Source organism: Trichosurus vulpecula, chromosome 6, assembly GCF_011100635.1.
Source record: "Trichosurus vulpecula isolate mTriVul1 chromosome 6, mTriVul1.pri, whole genome shotgun sequence".
NCBI classification, from domain to species: domain Eukaryota; kingdom Metazoa; phylum Chordata; class Mammalia; order Diprotodontia; family Phalangeridae; genus Trichosurus; species Trichosurus vulpecula.
Genome location: NC_050578.1, coordinates 181,151,398 through 181,158,999, shown reverse-complemented (window position 1 = coordinate 181,158,999; position 7,602 = coordinate 181,151,398). Strand labels below are relative to the sequence as shown.

The window sequence follows — 7,602 nt, the reverse complement described above, 5'->3', positions numbered from 1 at the left end:
TTGTCTGTGAGGCTTTCTGAGTTTCAGAACAACAGGGAAGTCTTAATAATTATCTCCTTTGTGCATATACCAAGCCCTACACTATAGCCTTCATTCTTTATAATGTCAGGTTATTCTGGGGGGGGGGCAGTTAGGGCAAGGTGCTAAGAAAAGATCAGCTCTTTAAAAGTCTTTTGGTTAGAAGATGATTGCTTACTAAGAAAAAAAGACTAATTTATTTTAAACTATCATATTTTGCAAATAAATCATCTTTTATTTGTCCTAATTAAAATGAGAGTAACTTTTATCAAGAAGCCTGAATGAGACACATCTTTGAATACAGCATTTTATGTTTTTACATGCTTACTAAATTCAAATAAGGTAGATTGTGACTGTAAAAGTCCAAGACAGCCACAACTATTGGAATGAGAATCTACAGTCAAAAACCAAGACCTGGAGGAAGAATTGTGCCTTGAATGTTGCCTTTCAGTTTTGCCAGTGCACGTAATTAATGACACTTATTGGTAATCATTCTTTTAGGGTACACTTGATATGTATGTGGTAATACAACTAGTGTCTCAATAGAATAGGTTTATAATACCCATTGGTTTTTTTTTCTGTTTGCCTTTAGACTGTTAAAATTATTATTAGTTTGAGTGGATTGTTAATAACTAAGCTTCGTTTAATCCGCCTCACTTGCTCTGTGCTTAGGTCTTGAAAGAGAAAGACAAAAATGAGTCTCTTAACTCAAGGATCTTATAGTCAGTCAAGAAGCATTAATCAAGCATTTTTTATGTGCCAAGAACTGTGCTAAGCATTGGGTATGCAAAGAAACTTAAAAAAAAACTTCATTGACATCCATCCTAAAGGAGGAGACAACCAGTTACATGCAAAGTATAGAGACTACAGATGAAAGGTAAATTAGGAGGGAAGAGAACCAGCAATCCTGTTGAATTTAAGAGCCACACAGCTAGGCAGTTTATGAGGCCAGTTTTGAAACCATGTTTTCCTGACTCCAGGCCCAGGCCTATATCCACTTCACCACCAGCTGCCACCAAGGGAAAATATAAGGAGATAGAGGTAGAACAGACAAAGCTTTGCTAAGTAAGTCTGGAAGGGAATGGGAAGGGAACAACACTTATTAGTTACCTATCATATGCCAGAAACTATGCTAACACTTCACAAATATCAAGGGGCAGAAGTGAAGGGAGTCCAGAATATTCCTAGGGAAAAACCAGTACAAAGAAGGGCACCAAATCAGGAGATTGCCTGTCAAATTTGAGAAGAGAATTGTAAGTAGGCCACTGTAGATGGATTGCAGAGTATGTATAGAAGGGTGAAAACTGTAATAAGACTGAAAAGTAGGAAGCATATGAAGATCTTTTAAAAAATTTATTTTTATTTTTCAACATTCACTTCTATAAGATCTTGAGTTCTAAATTTTCTCACCCCCATCCCCTGTCCCCTCCCCAAGATGGCATGCAATCTGATATAGACTATACATATACAGTCATATTAAACACATTTTCACATTTGTCATTTTGTAAAGAAGAATTAGAATCAATGGGAAGAAAAAGAGGAGAGAGAGAGAGAGAGAGAGAAAGAGAGAGAGGAAGGGAGGGAGAGAGAGAGAACAAATAGTACACATCAATGTGCATTCAGACTCTATAGTTCTTTCTCTGGATGTAGATAGCATTTTCCATCCTGAGTTTTGGAGTTATCTTAGATACTTGCATTGCTGAGAAGAGCTAAGTCTATTAAAGTTAGTCCTCACACAATGTTGTCACTGTGTGCAATGTTCTCCTGGTTCTGCTCACTTCACTCAGCATCACTTCATGTAAGTCTTTCCAGTTTTTTTTTTTTTCTGAAGTCTGCCTGATCATCATTTCTTATGGAACAATGGTATTCCATTACATACATATGCAACAACTTGTTCAGTCATTCCCCAATTGATGATCATCCCCTCAATTACCAATTCCTTGCCACCACAAAAAGAGCTTCTATAAATGTTTTTATACATGTAGGTCCCTTTCCTATTTTGTGATCTTTTTGGGATACAGCCCTACAAATGGTGTTGCTGGGTGAAAGTGTATGCACAGTTTTTATAGTCCTTTGGGCATAGTTCCAAATGGTTAGATCAGTTCACACCTCCATCAGCAATGCATTAGTGTTCCAATTTTCCCATTTCTTCTCCAACATATATCATTTTCCTGAGTTGTCATGTTAGCCAATCTGATAGGTGTGATATGATACCTCAGAGTTATTTTGATTTGCATTTCTCTAATCAATGATTTAGAACATTTTCTCATGTGACTATAGATAGCTTTAATTTCTTCCTCTAAAAACTCTCTGTTCATATCCCTTGACCACTTATCAATTGAGGAATGACTTGTATTCTTACATATTTGACTTATTTCTCTATACATTTTAAAAATGAGGTCTTTATTAGAGACCTGTTGTAAAAATCATTTCCCCACTTTCTGCTTCCCTTCTAATCTTTGTTGCATTGGCTTTGTTCATGCAGAAACTTTTCAAATTAATGAAATCAAAATTATCCATTTTGCATTTCATAATGTTCTCTATCTCTTGTTTGGTCAGAAAGTCTTCCGTACTCCATAAATCTGAGAGCTAAGCTATTCCTTGCTCTCCTAATTTGCTTATAGTATCAGCGTTTATATCTAAATTGTGCATATGAGCATCTTTAAAAGTGAAAGAGATGATTTTATGTTGATTCTGGAGGTAGTAAAGAGCCACTGGTAGAGGAGGAAACATTTTCAGAATGACACATTAGGGAAAACAAAACAAAACATTGATTAATAGCTGGGTGGAGCTGGTTTAGACTGGAAAGAGACATACTAGGAGTCTGTTGGTATATTTCAGGCAAGAGGTGATGGGAGCTTAAACTAAGAACTAGCACTGTTGCTGTATGAATAGAGGAAGGATCATATTAAAGAGACTTTGTAAAGATAAAAACATTTGAGAAGATTTGTACAGATACCATATTTGTTGGGTGAATGGAGAATGATACCCATATTGTGAATCTGGGTGGTGGAGAAGATGATGATACCCTTAAGTGTAAAAGGCAAATTGGGAAGAAGGCTACTTCAGTTTTAGACATTTTCACATATCTATGAGAGACCCAATTTGAGATATCCAAAGGACAATTGGTGATACAGGACTCCAACTCAGGACATAAGGGGTGTGATATACAAAAAAGATTAAAATCTCTTTGTGCAGGCTAATGTAATCATCACATGGGAAAGACAAAGAGTTCCTGAGACAAGGCCGTGGTAGACAACCATGACTAGTGGACATGACATGATAAAGAACCATCAAAGAAGACTAAAAAGCAATAATCATGCAGCTAGGAAGAGGATGATAAGAGTACATTGTCATGAAAACATGGAAGGGAAGTTAATTAGCATTGTCTGATGTTGCAGAGAGATTGAAAAAAACACAGGGGTTAAGAAAAACTCACTAAATTTGGCAATTAAGAGACAACTGGTGACTGGAAAGAGGGTTTGGTAAGATTGAGTTATATTCTAGTGGAAAAGATAACGTGAATAGATAGGTGATAGATGAAAGAAAGAGAGAAAGAAAGAAAGAAAGATTAGGCAAATGAATGAACAGGTAAGGGAACCAGAAAGGCTTCATGCAAAAAGTGTTTGGTGAGCTGAGACTTGAAGGAAGCTAGGAAATTCAAGAGGAAGAGAGTAAGGAGAGCATTCTTGGACCCTAGATGGCATAAAATCAGTGAAAGGGACTATTGAGTGTTTAGCATGAGGAACAGGAGAAGAAAAAAACTCTACATTTTGGCTGGAGTATGGAGACTTATATTTTAAAGGAAAAATATTACCTTGGTTACTATGTGGGAAATGAATTGGAGAGATGAGAGACTGGAAATAGATCAATTAGGAGGTTCTGATTAGTCTAAGTAAGAGGTGATAGAAGTGAAACTGTCTAGGTAAGAACAGAATGAAAGTGGTAGCTATGCAAACAGAGATCAGGAGAGGTATTTTGAACCTATTAAGGAGGTAGAAAAAAGATTTAGCAATTGATTGGATACTTAGGATAAGTGGGAAGGAAAGGATGACATCAAGATTGGGAACCTCTGGGAAGACAGAAAGATGATGGTATTCTCAGTAGTAGCAGGAAATTTCAGAAGAGGGAGGGTTTTTTTTTGGGGGGGGTGTTATGTGAATGTTGAGTTTGAAATACAGAATACACAATACTAAATGTTCAATATGCAGTTGGTGATCGTTGACTGAAGCTTATTAGTGAGATAATGGCTGGTTATAAAGATCTAGGAATCATCTGCAAAGAAATGATTATTGAATTCATGGGAGCTTGTAAGGTTACCAAAAAATAGAATATTGAAAGGGTGAAAAAAAGACAGATCACTGAGGTCTGTGTACACTTAACAGGCATGGCATAAGGGATCAAACAGAGCAGATTGAGAAGGTATGTTCAGATAACTAGGAAGAAATAATCAGTATAATCAACATTTTCAAGACATTTGGCTCAGGAAGGAAAGAGATATGTAGGATGAAAGTTAACAGAAATGGTAGACTAGTGTCAATTTTAAAAGCATAATGTAGAATTCAGAATGTTTTAGGAAGAATGGAAGAAAGTGGTAGAGAGAAAGATTAAAGAGGGAGATAAGGAGGGAGAGTGAGTGGGGGGAAGGGAGGGAGGGAGAGAGATAGAGAGACAGAGACACACAGAGAGAGAGACAGAGAGACAGAGAGACAGAGACAGAGAGAAATCTGCTTGAGAAGGAGAATTTGGGAAGGCATGAGATCAAGAGTACATTTGGAAGGAATGGAGAAGGACTATTTCTTCAGGGAATGCATTAAAGTAGATAGTTTAAGATGGTATCAAGAGAGTGGTGAGAAAAGAAAGGGAGAAGAGACAGCTTATGGGAATTTCCTATATTACATTATTCTAGATAAAGTCCTCAGCTGAGAGGGGTGGAGGAGATGGTGCCATGTCAAGTTCAAGAAAAGAAGAGAATTGGTGGAACTGTCACTTTAGTGAAATGAAGTCAGTTGGAAAGGAGCGAAGTAACTGCCTTTCTATAGTAAGGGCTAAATGAATGTTAGATAACAAAAATGTGTTCTGGACACTGTTTTTTTTTTTTTTGCAGAGGATATATTTATTTTATTAGACACTCAAAATATTAAAAGATGATAAAGATGAACAGAAAAAAAATATTTGTTCATTAAGTTATTTACATCAAACAACTGCTGAAGCACTAAAATACTGTTTTCTTTTACCTTTCACAATGGAACTCAGTAATTTTCTGTTTTCTAGAACATAAAGGTAAATGTTTACATTACCTGTTAAAGATCCCAACTAGTTATAAATGAAGCTGGCTCAAAGTAAAGAAAATCTATCAAATATCCTTAATAAATGATCGTGTTGTTGAGGTTTCTTTGTTTCCACATGCAAATTTTAGCTTGCTCCACTACATAATTAATTTCTTAAATTTTGAGGCATAGATTGGGAGTTCTAGCTAATTTGATCAATATAATTGATTTAATCAAATATTCTTGCTTCAAAAATAATGATTGATTTTCATTACCTTTTAAAATTAGAACATATGTGAACATTAAATTAATTGAAGAAACAATGATGGTCTCCAAATGCAGTACATTATTACTCTTTAATAACACATTAACTGACACACATACATCATTTTAAGTTGATGTCAATCATTGTTATCCTTTAACAATAAACGATTGTAAGCCTTAATAAGATTTTACCAAAAATGCTTTGCAGAACCTCACACATTGTTTATATACAATCTCAAAGTCAGAGTCACTTCCATAATGCAGATTTTCAACAAGTTGTTTTTGTGGATCACAGCTTCCAGGAAGTTCAATTTTAGCTTTGTGGTTTTTAACTTGATTAACTTTTCTATTCAAATCTCTCAGATTGCTTTCATCCATACATAGCATATAATCAAAGGTCAGGAAATCTTTGGTAATCTGCCTGGCAGTATGATTCATGGTAATGTCATGTTTCTTCATGCAAGTCTGCCCTCGATAATCAGGGATGGTTTTCCTATTTCATATGTAAATGTTGTTACACTGCCTCTCTTCCACTTATCTGAAATATTTTGATCAGCTGCAAGATTCCTAAAAACCACTTCTGCTTTAGTAGAGCAACAAATATTACCCAAGCATGTGAACAGCACAGAGCTGATTCATTCTATAGCCACTTTTATTTCCAGTCAACACATCTATTCAGCAGCATGTGAACAGGAGCAGAGGAGACAGTTGGTGAAGGTAATCCATGGTTAGCATTTGGCAAAGCATTAGTTGCCCTAAGACAAGGATGGAAGGGACTCAAGAATAGAGGAAAGTATAGAGTTGAAAGAGTCAATATTCAATATTGTGAAGAGAGGAGTATAAATTTAGAAGTCGTGTGTTGGGAAAGTACTGAAAGGAAAAGGGATTGCTAGAGGAACTACGATATCAAGGTGTTTGAGGGAACACCACTGTGTATGTTGATGGCAGGATTCAAGGTGGAGTGACTGTGATTCAGGTACTGAACTCATTGAAAAATGAGGGAAATCATTTTGGGGACTAACAGGAAACAATTTCCTTAAAATTATCACTTTAATTGACAGCTCATATGTATAAGGCAACAAGATTAACATTCCTAAAGAAGAGAATTATAAAATGCATCATCTTTGTCTGTCTTTAACCAGCTAAAGATTATTGTTTGTTTGAATAAGGTGCTATTTAGCTTCATTTAATCAACACTGCTTACTATGTACCCCGTACTGTACCAAGGTCTAGGAAAAGAAAGACAAAATGAAACAGTTTCTCCTCTCAAGGATCTTTTTGTCAGTAGGGCAGTCAACAAGTATTTATCAAAAATTTCCTTACTTGCCTGGAAATGTGCTAAGGACTGTGTATGCAAAAAACGTTGGACACAATTGATCAATTTGGTTAGGGAGGACCTCAGAGAAAAGATAGCTGAGTGATGATGTCAGAGAGATTTGAAAAATAATAATGAGGAGCAAGGAGCTTTCTGTCCTCCCTTGCCTTCCATGGGATTGTTTTGAGGATGGTGCAACCAGTACTGGAAAGAATGGCCAGAATGTTATCATAGGTAAGCTTAGTCTCTGTAAATAAATGAAATAGAAGGGGTCATGAAAGAAAAGTCTAAAATGAACAAAAAAGTTTATTAATTATACAATGGGAGGTCCACTGTTGCACATATAGTACTATATTGTATCACAGATGCAGACAACTCCTACTGGATTCATTGCCTCGGCCCTCACATCTCACGAGTGCCCTCTTTCCCTCTGATTGGGCCCTCTGGTTGCAGGGCAGAGCCTTTGGCTCCAGAGTCCTCATTTTAAAAAGGAGCAGAGCATAGTCTTCTTTCTATTTCCCATGCTACACTGTCATGTGGTTTGGCTGATGGTAAAAGGAAAGCATAATGACAAAGAGCCATGTATTGTCTTCTTTTGCAGTTCTACTGTCAGTCAAGCCAGCTCTACTAGTCCCCTGGGAAGGGTAACTTATATCCATGCAGGGTCCTAGGATTATAGATGTAAAGCTACAAGAATCTTAGCAGTCACCTCATCCAAGTCCTTCTTTTTTCAGA

General features: G+C 36.5%; 1 pseudogene; it reads right to left on the bottom strand.

The window, feature by feature from the left end:
* Nucleotides 1-5,729: 5,729 nt before the first annotated feature.
* LOC118854860 lies at nucleotides 5,730-7,258 on the bottom strand (annotated as a pseudogene).
* Between the last annotated feature and the right edge of the window lie 344 nt (nucleotides 7,259-7,602).